At 44.1% G+C, this 16,425-nt stretch overlaps 1 protein-coding gene across 4 annotated transcripts in view; it reads right to left on the bottom strand.

Annotated features, from left to right (window-relative positions):
• Positions 1 to 16,394, bottom strand: part of pik3r5 (phosphoinositide-3-kinase, regulatory subunit 5) — a 29,503-nt gene extending 13,109 nt beyond the window's left edge. For all 4 annotated transcript variants that reach the window (XM_053498549.1, XM_053498546.1, XM_053498547.1 and 1 more), the window contains exon 1: positions 16,185 to 16,394. The gene's annotated coding sequence lies outside the window, so the exon portion shown is untranslated. The remainder of the gene's footprint in view (positions 1 to 16,184) is intronic.
• Positions 16,395 to 16,425: the final 31 nt, after the last annotated feature.

Raw genomic sequence — 16,425 nt, 5'->3', positions numbered from 1 at the left:
GTTCTCCTGCCACTTCCTGAACCAGTTACATCACTGGAATGTTTTCACTTCACTTTTTTTCTCTGTTTGCGTGTGTGTGTGTGTGTGTGTGTGTGTAACACTGGAGTTGACACGCTGGGGCAATAACAGAGTTTGTTCCAAGTAAATTCCAACAAAAAGCCAGAAGCAGGTTTCAGCCCAAAATCAAACAGGAGGCAGAGGCAGGATGAGGCGAGTTCCAACCCCGGGATGCCCGAAGGCCACGACTGCCTGCGTCTGTAAACAGCTTTGTGTTCCACACACACACACACACACACACACAGTGTTAGTATGATCAGGTGTACTGACGCTGAAGTGAATGTCAGCGCTCCATCAGATTATAAAAACATCCCGGTGTGGTCACGCTTCCTCTTTCAGTCTCGACCCTTTAAAACACAACACTGGCACAGAGGAGGTTTTTCTTCCATAATAGAGCAGGATTGTGCAACAAAAACTTCCCCTCCAACACGCTGAGGTCAGAAAAACAGCCTCGGCAGAAATATGGCCGGAAAGGGCGAATATAAAAAAGGAAAGTGGTTCATTGGTGAGATATTTATGAACGACGCAGACAGAAAGGTTATCAGGGGATGTGACATTTCGCCTTCGCACCGGACACACTGGTGAAATTAGAGCAGAAACTCCCTAGTACGATAAACCTAAAAGCCCCACAGAGTGTGTGTGTGTGTGTGTGTACTCAAGTTTATATTCACTTCTTCAGTCGTGACTTGTGACTTGTTCTGTAACAGCTTTGCTAATATGAACGTCGTGCCAATACAGTACACCCCGAGAGCACATGTTTAAACACACTGTGAGATAAGTAAGCACTGAAACCTTCCTAGGAGTGCATTTATATGAAAATAATCCACAGCGTGGTGGTGGTGTGAAACAGTGTGAGTTACTGCCACCTGAAGCTGATTGTTTTCCAGCAGCAGCACATCCCCAAGTGAGTCGAACCAACACCAAGCATTAGCCATGTTCCAATCAGACGCGTCAGGCTTCAGTCTGTTTATAGCTGCGTTTAACATCAGCAGAAAGCGTTCAGTTTCTGTTCTCATTTTAGAAAGTGGTTCATCAGGGTATTGATGAACACCATGAGCAGAAACTTCACAACTGCAATCTGCTGACTGAAAACCCCCTGTTACCAAAAACAATGTGAAGAGGAGCGTGAGCGCCGCGGGCCTGAGGAGAGCGCTACCTCTGACACTGGGGGCTCCTCACACACACACACACACACACACAAACATACGCTGATTGATCTGGATTAATATTATAGAGAATTAATCAACGCCTTCTGACCAACCAGGTGACAGAATAATCCAGATGTTACGTGTGTAATTAGCGAGCTCGAATATGATTTAATTGAAATGTGATGTTAATGAGATTAATCACCCGCGGGTCCTCAGGCGCTCGTCCGCGACGCCGGCACTGCGCTATAGGACGCTATCACATAATTAACACACTCCATACGAGCAAACAGCACCACCTGACCAAACTCAGGAGCGTTAAAGAGCGCGCGGTAAAGCGTGAGATCCAGAGCCGCTCCTCTCCTCCAGCGGGCTGTGAATGTGTGAATGTTTTATGCAAATGTGGTGTAAAGTTCTCCTTCCACAGAAACCTTCCCTCTAAACAGGGAAGTTCTGCGGCTCTCGCTCGCCGCTCTGGTCAGAATTCCTGCTAACGCCGTGCCGACGGTATTTCTGACACCAGGACAGTGTTTACAGCGCGGGCGCTCGTGCCCCGGAGACCCGACTCACGTTTCTCACACGCTCAAAATACATTCACTCATTTTTCCCTTTGAAATGCACAGAGTTGCAGTAGTGTGTAAATCCCCGGCGGTGTGTATCCACTGTGAGTCACGTTTTTATCTGCAGCTCACACAGATAAGTTCCTTTCAGGGTGCAAGAGACGCCACACACATACACACACACCAGCGTTAAAGCTAACGCATTTGAGAGAAAAAAACCCACACACATCCTGCTGAAATTTAAGATTGAATTTTAGATATACTGAGGAAACCAAGCACAAGCTAATCGGAGTCATGTGGAGGTTAAAGTGAAGTGTTAAATGGCAGACTGGAACAATACGCGTGAACGTTAACAGTCTGAATGAATCCTCAGCCGAAGTGGACGCTGGTGGACAATCGCTAGTGCTCTCGCTAGACTGGCCCTGAGGCCGAGCGTTTATCGTTAACTAGCCGACTCATTGTGCTGCGCTAGCTAGCTGTGGCGTGTATTTACTTTTGACTTTTGTGTTCCGCTGATACGACAATAAAACTCTCGAAAAGGCCACACGTCTCATTATGACAAAGTAGGGTTATTTAAAAAAAGAGAGAACTGCAGCATTTTCATGAGCTGAAACCAAAACACACACACACACACACACACTTCTTGTTAATTTCTGTTCCTTCACATTTATTAATCAGGAAGCTCAAAATGTGTGTTGTGAAATGGTGGACCGCCGAAGCACATAATACATCCTGTTATGTCCACCAACATTCTACATAAAACCAAAAAACACATTCGCACACTTTCACACTCACTCACACATTCTCAGAAAACAAATATTTAAAAAGTGCACATCACACAATAAGTCCACCAGCTGCCCGGCCTTTCACAAGGAGGACACACACACACACACACACAAACAGCCCTGAACCCGTCCTGAGTCGACACTAGGGGGCGCTAGTAAAGGAGACAGCGCATCGGTCAGATGCAAGAGGAGGAAAAGTCGAGTCAACATCGAGAGGCGAATCTGATCTGATGGTGTAAGAAGTGGATAAGTTTTATCCCTGACCTGTCCTGACGGTGGTGCTGTAAGAGTTGATTCGATTACGGTTTTCACACTGTGGGCGGAATCTCGCGTGGATACTGCAGTTAGCGCTTCAGTCCATAGACAATCATCTGTCTCAGGAGACTATAAAGAAAAAAACCTGAAAATAATGCACAACCTGTCTGTCTCTCCGTCTGTCTCTCTGTTCACAATCTGCTGTGTAATAAACCTCACACTGTACAGTCTCACTAAAATGCAACTCAGCTGAATTTATTAAGTTCTAGCGAATTGGTGATTTTGGTCTTACAGTTAATGTTGATGATTCTCCTTCCTGCAGTGAATTCAAGCTAATCATAGTTGTTTCGCAAAATCATTAACCATGTGATCTGGAGAGAATTTGTGTGTCAGTTGGATATCGTTCATAAATCACACCGACGGAGGAACCGATCACACTTTAAAGGTGTTTTGTGTAAAAATTGTACAAAGGAAACGATGGAGCTGAATAAGACGAATATTTGAATAGGATTAAGGAGATTTTTTTCCCTCCTTGCGTTTATTTCCAACAATGCACACAAGTGCAGTTCCGCCCACATAACATATAGTGGCTAAAATGGATCTAAGCTCCTTTCATACATACAGGAGTCTGATGGGAAATTTTCCCAAGAGACATTTCTTTAATCTCAGCAAATTACTGCAACGGAATTACTGGACGTGTAATATTATGTTTTCTGAAGAAAAAAATCGATACATTTCTCTCGCAGCGCTCTCCTGCCACTCGCAGACTCACTCCTGGGGCACTCGCAAAAGTCATGAAGTTCTCCTGGTTCTCACTGATCTTGTGTACACAGGACAAAAAATCAAGAAGTCCTACAAGGTCAGCAGGAATGCGGTTCCTCCTCTGTAAGATCTCAGGTGAATTAGAAGAGAGTTGGCGAGAACTTCTCTTGCACCTCGCTCATGATCCTCACACCAAGCTCTCCTCGTGGTCACGGGCCTCTCGCCAAGCTCTCCTCACCTCTCCTGGTTTCCGTACGAGCTCTCGTCATTCTGGCTGTTCATCACACGGCAACATCGTGTGAGCAGCCGTGCAGCAGATATTCCTCATCCTCACCGAGAGCTCCGTGTTCTCATTAAACCTCTCCTCAAATCTATACGCCCACCATGTAACACCTTTTCTTAAAACAATTTCTCACCAGTATGTCCAAAGGATCAATAGGCGGGTCCCAAACTTTAGTTTTTTCCAACTACATAATACAGTTGTTCTGAGACACCAGGTTCAACTATACTTAAAAAAAAAAAAAGACTTTCTACTGTCCATCATTTTTCGAGATTGATTTTGCTCATAACAAATGAACAATTTTGCTTATTGGGCTTTTAATTTGTATGTGAACTCGTTCCTGCAAGCTGAAAGCTCTTACACTTCAGTTTACACTGAACCTGAATGCTGACAAAAGTTTTTCAATGTAAACAAATCACATCAACATATTCTTTATTTTTTCTCTGTAGTGTATGTAAGAAAATGACACTTTTGCTAATGAGGTTTTTTGTTGTTGTTTTTAAACGTGCTAGTGGTGAGATCTGGCTTTAGGAAGACGTCATTACAATCAAAGCCCTGAGACACACACACACACACACACACACACCTCAGGAAAGTAAGTCTCAGAAATATGTACAGTAAGTAAAACTAATTCTAAATTTCTATTAAACCATTTCTGTAAGTGTTTGTTTTTAACTTCGCTGCAGTTTAGTAGTTTTTGTAAATGAAACATGTGCCTGAGAATGAGATGATTTGTGGTGAAGTCAGTAATAAAACAACAGTGTTTCATACAGTAAACACACCGGCTGTTCATAAACATCAATACAGTAATCAGCATGTAAATAAACAAGTGTGCGTTTATAATCAGTGTGTAGTGGGGAATCATCTCGGGCTGAACTCGAGCAGGTAACACACACACACACACACACACACCTGAGCCACACACACACACACACACACCCTTTCTCCAGCCTCAGGACCGGACATACAGTCACACACACGCCGGATGACGTCACCACGAGTAGCCGCGCGAGCCGGAGCTCAGTCGGAACAGACACTCACCCGCGCGCTCCACATCAAACGCCATCACGCACTCAGCCAATCACAGAGCAGCTCCACAGCGCGCGCGCCCGGGGACCGATGACGACACGTAATGGCGGCTCGGCGGACATCTGTTCGCGCACGCGCACACACGCCACCTCGGTCACGCGCGATTTTAACTCAATAATCACCAGCACACACACACACACACACACCTGCACGTGCTCCAACAATTGTTAGAGAAATGATTCACTTTACAAATATGTTTGAGACCTCAGGGTCCCTGCAGCTGATTAAAGGTGTGTTTGATTGACATTTATCATTTCATTTGTGCGTAATCTAAAATATCTACACGTACACAGTGTAACCTCGGCTCACGAACGGCTCACTGTACGAACAAATCGGTTCGCGACCAAAAAATCCTCATAAACTTTGTCCCTGTTCTCGACCTCGACCCAGAACCCGCCATCCTGAGCCGCCGCTAGCAGCTGGATAAAGGCACGAGTGCGTCGCCCAGCGTCAGATCTGTTCAGTCCGTGGTCACCGATCGTGGTCACGTGATAAGTGAGGGGTGACTGTATATACAGTATACAGTAGATCCCCTACATATGAAATTTCGAATATACAAACATGCATCTCATTCCATCCAGAACCTAGCGTAAAGGCAGCGGTGATTAGACGGTGAAAAAATGACAGACACCGCTCGTTCTTTATACACGAACCGTTATACGATCGGCTCAATTCGGCTCAAAGGACAAGATCATGTTAGTTTTATACTGTGTATAGCCAGTTGTGTTGGTATCCCAGTCCCTAGACAATGTTTGTTGGACAAACAATCTGGACTTATGAATGAGCTTTGGAACGGAACTCTTTCATATGTTCCTCTGGATTCTTTATTTTTCTTCCCACAAGGAAAATTGCCTGTAGTGTGTAAATGGACACAGTACGTGTGTGTGTGTGTGTAAGCAATTCAAGGATGTCCCCGCATTGTGCCCCAAAATCCATGGGGCAGCCCTAATGACCCACTATAGATAAAAAATGGATGTTACAGTAACGCTGCAGGACAGCTGAAGTGTCACTTGGTCAGAACGATCATAACATTGAGAGGTGATGAGTGGGTCACATGACCCAGCACTGGTTTCTGTTTGAGTAAGCAAATCCAAAAAAGTTATTAGTTTAATTTATAAAGTTACTAGTCGTCATGGCAGTATTACACAGATGAGGTGTGTGACTTTCCCTCCAGAGCGAGGCCGGGAAACCTCCTGAGAGTTATTATATGCAACTGAAATTCTGGATCAAGTCTCAAACTTGTGATCAGTTTAAAGTAGAAGCACAACTTTTTGGAGCTCCTCCGCTATAATAAATGAAAATGTAAATGTAAATGTTTTGGACTGATGAAGCGGAGTGAGTGTTAACCGTGTGAGTTCTGCTCCAGCTCGCTGCTGATTTTAATCAGATTACCGCCTTCTTCATCTTAGACACACGATCTGCGGTCCCTGATAACAAACCTCCTCAGACTTTTTAGAAGCTGATAAGAGACAGGAAGTTGTTATCATGTTATAGATAATGGACGAGGAAGAGGAGGGAACCAGGGGTGCGTTCTGAACGGCTTAAAGTTCCCTGAGAGGAACACTGCGTATGTGTGACTGTCTGACTGAGGGCAGCTGTGAACACTGTAGGGAACGAGTGAACAACGGGTCTTCATTGTGCCAGAAGTGGAAATCAAAAATTTTCTATCAGTCATTGCGCATCTTTGCTAAGGCTAGTCATCTGTTTACGAGTTAGTAACCCAGTAACCCAGCGTAAGGACCTATCCACTGACGGAAACGCGTAATTCGCTCAGGTTAAGAGAGTCCGCCCCATGCCTAAATGTAAACATATATATATTTTATAATGGTATCAGTTTTTATTTTAATAAATATTTAACATTTCATTTCCGTAGTGTGAAATCTCCAGAGCAGCGGCGACATCACCACAGGGGAGGACGTGAGGTCTGTGCTGGCGGCGTCTCAGGGTGTTCTGAAAAGTGGAATGGTGTTGAGGAGAGTTCCCTTACCTGACATTCCCTCCACACGGAGAAGGGAGTAGGGAGCACACTTTAAAGTACACTGTGGAATGTAACACAGCCCATATTCACTACTCATAGGTCACTACTTTACATTCCCTATTCACTACTTCACATCCCCTATTCACTACTTCACATCCCCTATTCCTTTTATCTGTTCCTTAATCGCTGCAGATGGAAAATCCTTGATGGTGCACTCAGATGAGGTGGGATTTCTGAACCCACTGTTTGACCTGATGTTCACTTTACAAACTGGTAAAACACAGGGGCACCTCGGTGAAAAGGTGTGTTTTGTTATAGGTGTGTCTTCACATCCTCAGGCAGAAGTGTACACTCCACAGTGCAGGCACAGCGCTAACTTAAAGGGACGCATTCAAAGTGTGGTTCGAACACCAGGTTAATGGTGTTAATTTACATGTGTGTATGGAGACTACGCTACACACTGTAGGTTTAACCAACTCATATGTGTATGCTGATTCATCTAAAGTAAACACTACTATAAACTCTTGTTTAGGTATAAGTGTTGTACGTCTTATACCTCTGACCTTAGTCACGTTCCCAGGAAATTAAATACTTCATACTGAGCAGATCCACTTTATGAGAAAACATCAGAAAAGGTATATTCTGAGTAAACGCTTTGAGCATGTACACACACATCTGTAAAAGGTTCACTGCGGATTAAATGTAATCAGACCGGAGAAACACAGTGTGTGTAAACACAGCTTCTGATTACAGATACGCTGTGAGACTGAGATGTTTATCCACTGGGAGGATCGTGCTCACTATTAAACAGCACGAGGACACCAGTGAGCCGTCTGCTGTCGTGAGGACAAGATTAATGGAAGAACCTGTTTACTAGTTAATGAATTAATTAGCTGTTCATTCATTAATCCTGGTTATGATGCGTTTTTAATGATCACATTAATTAGCCGGCACTTCACACACTTCACTTGTTGTGTAAGACATGAAGGGAGCATGTTGGATTGAAAAGAAATACAAAAGGGTAAAATATTTGTAAAAAGGTTATTAAATATTAACATTAGTCTTTTAGATTTATATTTTAGTTTATAATTTGGAATTAGAGACTTGGAGTCTGGGTCATCCTGCATAATTCTCCAGAGCATTACAGCTATTACAATAATATTATTAATAATAATGAAGTCTTGATATAACTGTGTGTGTGTGTGTGTGTGTAGTTACTTCTCACACAGTTGAACAATAGAGCCGTCCCTCGCTCCCGCAGCTGTACTGTGAACCTTCTGGAAGGAAAGAATTTATCACAGAACTGAAAGCGCATCAGTCTTTTCCATTAGCGCCCGAGCGAAGGTCACCGCGCATTCACTGAGACGCCACGGCGCTTCATTTGCATTTACTGTCGACTGGCGTACGGTCCGAGCGTCAGTTCCACGGTAATGAGTCACGGCTAAGCGAGGCTAAACGAAACGCCCGGTTTATGACAGCTGGACGTCTCCTAATTCACTTTGCATGTCTTTGTGTCGGAGCTGTTTGCTTCACAAACACAGAGACAGTGCGGCTTAATGAGCGGCTCGGAGTCACGCAAATATCACACTGAGCTCACGTCATGGAATGGCCACTGTACACTCCACATAAACACCATCACGGAGGGCGGGGGCATGTCTGACATCCACTGATTTATTGTGACAGACCGATCAGGAGGTTTAGAGCGAGCAGCTCGGAGTCGCGTCCTTTTCTTTAGCAAACACAAAAAGACCTTGGTGAAAAGTGGAAGTGCCCTTGTTGACGTGTTAAAGGATGTGCTCACTTCCTCTTGTGAAATGAGAGGATTTATTTGGCCGGCACACGGTTCCAGCTCTGTTTACACACAGCGCACAAAAAACACTGCAAAAATTCCATTTTAATGCGATCGGTTACTCGATAAAATCTAAATCTAAATCTGTGCACCGAGCCTGGTTATTTAGAGTAAAGAACATGTGACACTCATTCTAATTAAATTGTTGTAAATATAGATTTTTCTTGCCTAACAAATTACATAAAAAAACAAAAAGAAAGAAATTGTACATACATGTAAATGAAAATAAATTAGCATTATATTTGTGTGAAATAGGCATTATTATAATTAATTAAAGATCATTAAACTATGGATCTATCTATACACCTATATATTCTTATTATTATTGTATATGTTATACAGTATTTTTATGCACATTACACTTTTTGCCTGTACAAATAAACTTGTTGTTTAAAAAGTGTAAATATGTCGTGTTCCTCAAGAACACTGCTAAGCCCTGAGTATTTTCACTATAAACACTGACAGAGGTGTGATCCTGTGATCAGAGGCGGAGTCACATGTTGCTATAGCGATACAGAACTGTAATATATGTTTGTTTATGTATCTTAATGTCATAATCTAGTACAGAAAGTGTTTATTTAATAAAAACCCAAACTAACTAACTAACACTAGTTTAGGAGTCAAACAGGAAGTGACACAAGAGCGGCGTGAACCGAACACACAAACATCAGGAAGTTAAATAACCAAAATGAATCGAGGTGAACTTGGAAACAGGTGCGCTTAGTAAGGACTAACCAGGCTGTAGTGGAGGCTGCTGGGAAATGCAGTCCAGAGTCGTGATGTATTCTGGGAAACATTAGTTCATCTCTGTAACTGGAGGTGGGGTGACAATGTACATCTGAATCGGTTAAACTGGTTGAACTGGACGTGGAGCGGAGATAACGAACTGATATCAGCTGAACGGATCAGATCACGAAGAGAAATAAAGAATTTAATCAGATCCAGGAACAAAGAGAAGAGTTTAGAGTTGGACTTTGATCGGATTTTTTTAAATTAAGAATGTTGTATATTTGTCCTGTAGTGGTCTCAGGTCTCTAGTTTGTTTGCGTGTTTTGTTTAATTCCTTTTCATGGTTTGGTTAATTTGTGCAAAAACAAACTAGAGGGTAAATATCGTGGCCACTCTGGGGTGCCGTCGATTCCTGAGATAAACCCGTTAGAGAAAACTGCGGTGTCATGTGACTTATGTTTTTATCTCTATCATTTTTCAGATTTAAAAAAAAAATCTTTCTTACAAAAGAAAAATTGTGCTGAGTGAGTCAGAGGCGAAGATGTGAGACGGAAAAAGGACGAAACGTTGAGTGGACCGGACTGGATTATAAATAGTCCCCGTGTGTTAGTGCCTCTGTTACAGGAGGTTACGGATACGAGCATCAGTGACATCATTAGAGTTCATTAGAGCTGAAGTACAAAGTGTGTTTAGATGATCTCATTCACTCTTCACTTCAAAACTGAAGACTATTCGGGGCGGACAGGAAATCAGTTTAAAGCTCAGGAGGGTTAAATACAGCAGGTTGTGGTGACATGGACGTCAGATGAAGCTCCAGGTCTCTGAGTTACTGTAGGAAACCGCAGCTGCGCGGCGTGATTAACACTTACCTTACACTCCAGTGATGAAGTTAAACTTATAAAGAGGTGTTTCTACACACACACACACACACACACGTCAGGTGCTTGGTCCAGGGCACTAACCCCCCGTCCATGAGAATCTCCTGGTCTTTTCCTTCTCTGTCCAGATCCCATTTCTAGCTGCCCCAAACAGGAAGTTCCCCGAGGAAGCAGGTGTCGCTCTATTGTTCCTGCTTTACAATCAGGCCGTGCACCGTACACACTGTCTGACCGCACACCTCACTACTGTTACAGTACACACACACACACACACACACACACTCCTTTACCTAAATAGGTAACTACTTTGATAATCGTCCTGATTACATTCTTTACAATGAGCTCTTCTTCACCTGTCCCAGCTGCGATACGGCGCCCCCTGGAGCAGACCGCGGTAAAGCCCTAGCCATAGCGATAGCGCCTTCTGATCCCCGTGATTACACCATGAGGACACACTCACACTCACACTGATCGACATGATACTCAGGAACCAAGAGCAAGTCTTTTACTCTGGAATAATTCATTTAAGCGCACACACACACACACACACACACACACTGTTCAATCTCTATCATCCTCTCTGTTTTATATGGGACAGAATCTTCACAGAAATGTTCAGCCGTGTGTTTATGTCTCTCAGAGAAGTGTCTCATGACACCGAGCGTCACCCGGGTCAGTCCACAGTGAGACCAGGTTCTGTTCCCTCATCACATCTCTGTTCCCCTGTTCACCCGGAGAGGACAAGAACACACAACGACTGAGATCAAGACCCGTGTGTGTGTGTGATTGTGTGTGGGTGTGTGTGTGTGATTGTGTGTGTGTGATTGTGTGTGGGTGTGTATGTGTGTATTTATATATATACTACAGAAGATGTTTGCTTCACAAGTTCTTCATCAGCTGTGTGTGTGTGTGTGTGTGTGTGTGAAGAGCTGCTAAAGCTGCAGGATGTTAAAAACAAACAAAGTGCAGAAAGAGAAAAAGTGCTGCTGTTAAACAACAGGAAGTGTAAAGCCATAAACATGCGTTTTTTATAAAAACAATCTTGTATTTTTTATCTTTATACACTTCATGTTGTGTGTGTGTGTATGTGTGTGTGTGTGTGTGTGTGAGTGTGTGTGCACGTGCGTGTGTATGGAAGTCATTTCTGATCAAATAAAGTCACACTTGTGGTTGTCTGTGGCTTTAACCCAAGTAGACTAAAAAAAAAACAGACCAAAGAGCAGGCACCAGCTCCTAAAACACACTTATAAGCTACTGTGTGTGTGTGTGTGTGTGTGTGTGTGTGTGTGTGTGTGTCTGCGTGTGTGTGTGTCTGTGTCTGTGTGTGTGTGTGTACTCAGTGTATTTAATGAGATCAAATGCAGGTCTTAGTTACACTTTGACTAAAACATGAAACTCAGCGGTGTTACCGTTATGGTCTCAGGTTTGGAGATGACACTCACACACACAAACACACACTCGCGCGCACACACACACACACACAAGTTGTGTTTCTATACATGATGATTTATCTATCAGTGTCAGAGCACATTTAATACACGTCATTTCTCAGTAATCACAGTCGTGCATTTTGCTTGTGCAGCACTTTCCATTAGTGCACACACACACTACAAACACACACAAACACACACACACACAAACATACAAACAAAGACACACACATACACACACACAAACACACAGCATGTAATGTACACTGCATATATAAACTGAAATCTGTATATTCTTATGTGGCCCTGTGTATCTGATTCCCACCCCTCCTCCTGCCCCGCCTCTTGCCCCGCCTCCTGCCCCGCCTTTTGCCCCAGCAGCACACAATAAGCGCGCGTCCTGCCGCTGCTGCTCGGAAATAATGACCCCGAACAATAGATTATGGAAAGCGCTTCCCCTTCTTTTCCTTATGAATGGGCCGCAGGTACAGTGAGGACGCGCAATATTTACAAACGCAGGTGAATACGAGCGCCAACTTCCTCTCTGGACAGGAAATGAGGAAGCGGGGCTTTTTCCTCTTGGCCTCCATTGATTCAGTGGGAACTCCTCTGGAGGTGATTTGTTGCATTATGAAGTCGGATATTTGGCCTAATCAGCAAGGTCAGGCACATTAAACAGTTCAGGTCACACACACACACACACACACACACACACACACACACCTCAGCCCCTGCTCTGTGGGACACTTTTGACCTCGTCTGTGCATTGTTCTGTCTAAAACCAGGCTCAAGTGTGTGTTAACTGTGTGCTGTTGTGTGTGTGTGTGTGTATCAGTGTGTACCAATGTATGTAATTGTATGTGTTAGTGTGTGTGTCTGTGTGTAGCACTGTGTTTTATTGTGTGTTGGTGTGTGTCATTATGTGTGTGTGTTAACCTGAGAAGAACTTAGTAAAACACAGAGGATCGTCTTTAAGAGCTGTGAGGAGAGCTGGAGTTATAAGACACACACACACACACACACACACACACACACACACACAGCTGATAAACAGAGATTCCACTGAATCAGCTATCGACTGCGCCAAGTTTAAAGAGATTATTCATATCTGTGTGTGTGTGTGTTTGTGTGTGTGTGTGTGTTTGTTACTGTTGATAAAGAAGATGAAAATGATCCGGTTGATAAGCAAAACCACACAAACAGGAAGATGTGTGAGGAGTAACATCAATACCTACATGAAGAGCAATTGTGTGTGTGTGTGTGTGTGAGAGAGAGAGTGCGAGTATGGAGTATAAAATATTTGCTTCTGGTCTCATTAACACACACACACACACACACACACACACACATGAGGGAATAAATAAAAGAAAAACTTCCCTCATGGTTCAGCATCAGTAAATGTCAGAATGAGTCACAGGGGGAAAAAAGCAGAAGTTTTGCCCTGTGTGTGTGTGTGTGTGTGTGTGTGAGAGAGAGAGAGGGAGAAGGAACTTCTGTCTTATCCCCCGTTAGCCGTAGTGTCCATCCCTCAGCCGTAGACGAGAGCTGGAACACACACCCGGTCGGTGCAGTACGGTGATGGAGTCAGGAAACTGATCACACCTTTTTTTCGCTTCCTGCCAGTGAAATTCAGAGAACTGCTGCAGCTGAGGTGACAAATGTGCACCACAAATATACATCACCACCACCAGACTGCCAAGCCTTTTACTTTTTCATCTAATATGGAACACGCGCTAAGCTATATTAGCGTTCTGAGATCAGAGTACAATGCTAAACTCACACGCGCGGACTTCATCTCGCCGCTCGCCTTCGGTGCGGCCGTCACCGTGAACACGCCGCGACTATCGAATTCCCTCTCTTTCTCTTCAGGAACACATAGAACTGACAATATTGCTCTCACACACACTTACGTAATCTGATTACGTCAAGCCTGTAGGAGTCAGATAATAATCAGATTTCTATTTCTGTCAGGACTAATCTCACACAATCTGTCATTTTAACTTTAATGTTCGCTTATTGAAATAACCTGTGCCTGCGCTCGCACCGCTCTCCCACTCGGTTCCTGACAGATCACCTCACCACGGCACCATGTGACGCCACACAGTACCCCAGATGTTTTTTTTTAAGTGCGTAGTGGATCCATGCCAGGTGAGCAGGAAGATTAATTCTTTTCTTCACCTGCTCTCTGGGCCAGGACATCTCAAGTGCAGCTCCTCACTGCTTAACCTCAGCAACATATTAAAATATAGCGTTGTTCAAGCATGTTTTATCCGATAGATGTAAGTGACTCTGCCAAAACTTCTCAAGGTGGGGGATGGGGGCTATATGCAGCGCTAGAGACGGCGAGTTGGCAGAAGTGACTAAGCACCAGGGCAGCTCTCAGCACTCACTCCGCCCCTATAACTCCAAACTCGACAGCTCTGTTCTCTCAGCACAATATGGTGGTCTTCATGGCGATCTCCACAGCCCAGAGCTCCCCCGGGCAGTCTCCTGCTCCAAGTACCAGTCATGCCCTGCTCTGTCTCAGCCATGATCTGTAGCACACCCTAGGCATCCTTTGAAGGCATCCTATCCTGTTCCAATGCGTGGTTTTAACAGGGTTTTTTGCTGCCACCACCTTTCAGGATATATTACCTCTTTTCTGTTTCCGGAGCTAGTTCGGAGTCAGTTCCCAATTTCCAACCAGTTCTTTGTTTTCAGACAGTTCTCAGACAGAGAGAACAATTCCATGGGGGCACCATCACTTTGCAGGGCTAGACCAAAGAACCGCTTACATAAGGGCCTGTGGATGGGATTATCACACCCAACTAAAAGTTTGTACCCGCCATCTTCAAAAAATGTACTCAATATGCAGCGGGCAGCTCAAATACTTTTAGGTAATGATAAACCAGGAGAACCGCTCACAAAGTCACGTTGAAGTTCGCCATAGTTGTTGCGGTTGCTAGCATTTATTCTTTTTGCCACTAGCATTTCCGCTGGCGCATGCATGGTTTCTAACATTGCTAGGTAAGTAGAGATGTACACAGATGTATAATGTGACGTAATGATGAGACTCTCTAGCCCATGGAAAAATGAAGCCAGTTTTTAGGAGGTTAGCTATTGAAACGGCTCCGACCCGGCACTAGCACCTGGTTCACTTTGGTGGAAAAGGGGTCTCTGAGGACATCATTCCTTTGTGTGGCTTTTGGAGCATAGTGGTGTGGCCTCTCATTTCCTGAGCCCTAGCCAACCCCTGGCCCAGTGCCCATACCAAGCTCAGCTTTAGCTCAAGTGCCAAGCTCAGGTGCAGCTTTCAACTCCAAGTGCCGGTCCAATGCTCACATCACTTTCAATCACAGCATCGTACCAGAAGCTTCAGTGCCAAGTCCCCTAGCCAGGTCTTCGGGGTGGGGGCGGGACACTTGGTTCATGGTTCTCCCTGAATGTAACCCTCTTATTTCCATCAGGACCTGCTGTGTCACAGGTGCCGAAACTTTAGTCAATGCTGGTGCATTTTAGAAGTGAGGTTGTATTATTTATTTGTGTGTGTTACACCCTACATACACACACTCATATATACACGCAGTTACCATGTCCTGATCTACAAGGTTCACACACACTGTAACAGACGTATTAGTACTCATGTAACAGGAACACTCTCAGAGACAAAAGGGGACTAACCGGAACATTTCTGCTGTATATACAAATCTGCTACCTCTTTTAAATAAGTGTGATATTTATAATTATTCTTATTTTCCATCTCAGTATTCTCTGGCTGTGAGTCTTTCATTTCCTCTTTAAGGATTTGTGTGTGTGGGGGTTTTAAGGTCCCGTATCTCTGAAGTGCTTCTCTTCTGGTGTATACCTGTACTGCGCACCTTTCACCTGCGACTGTGGAGATGATGTAGCTTTCAGAAAGTTTTCAGCTACTCTAAATCATTTTTAAGTGTATTGCTGCGGGGTAAAGGTGTGCTCTATGGAACACACACACACACACACACACACCTGCGAGACTCTCATTTATTCACCTTGAGTCCCATAATTATATAAAAAAATACATACACAATTTACAACATGTTACGTCTGAACCACATCCGAAGGTGTACTGTTACAGTAGTACCGGTACCAATCAGTACTCTGCCTGGTCACCTGTTTGCTAACACCCAGGGTACATCTTTATTTACAGATACACACTAAAGCTACACAAGCGTACACACAGTAGTGATGTGGAAAGGTACCTTGTTTCTGTATGAGATTTAGGAAACAGTTGATAAGCCTAAGAATTGCAAATGCAACTTACACACACACACACACACACACACACACATTTTTACTGAACAGCGGCTCTGCAACAGAAACGCACACACTTGTCGCCTGTGTATGAATGTGTGTGATGTCGGTCTCCTACCTGCAGCTGTCACACACTCCCCATGTTCCTGCAGGTCAGAGATCAGAGGTCAGAGGTTCTTCACTTCATCTCCATCGAATAAATGGAAACATTTCTGTCAGGGTGCAGCGGCAGCTTCATCTGCTTCAACCATACACACACGCTTACGTACACACACAGAGAGAGACACAGACACATATGCATACGCACACAGACACAAACACGCAGCTCTCAAACAGTGCTGAAACAGGAAGTGAGTTTA

Source organism: Clarias gariepinus, chromosome 6 (genome assembly GCF_024256425.1).
Source record: "Clarias gariepinus isolate MV-2021 ecotype Netherlands chromosome 6, CGAR_prim_01v2, whole genome shotgun sequence".
NCBI lineage: Eukaryota > Metazoa > Chordata > Actinopteri > Siluriformes > Clariidae > Clarias > Clarias gariepinus.
This window is presented reverse-complemented; position numbering and strand designations above follow the sequence as displayed.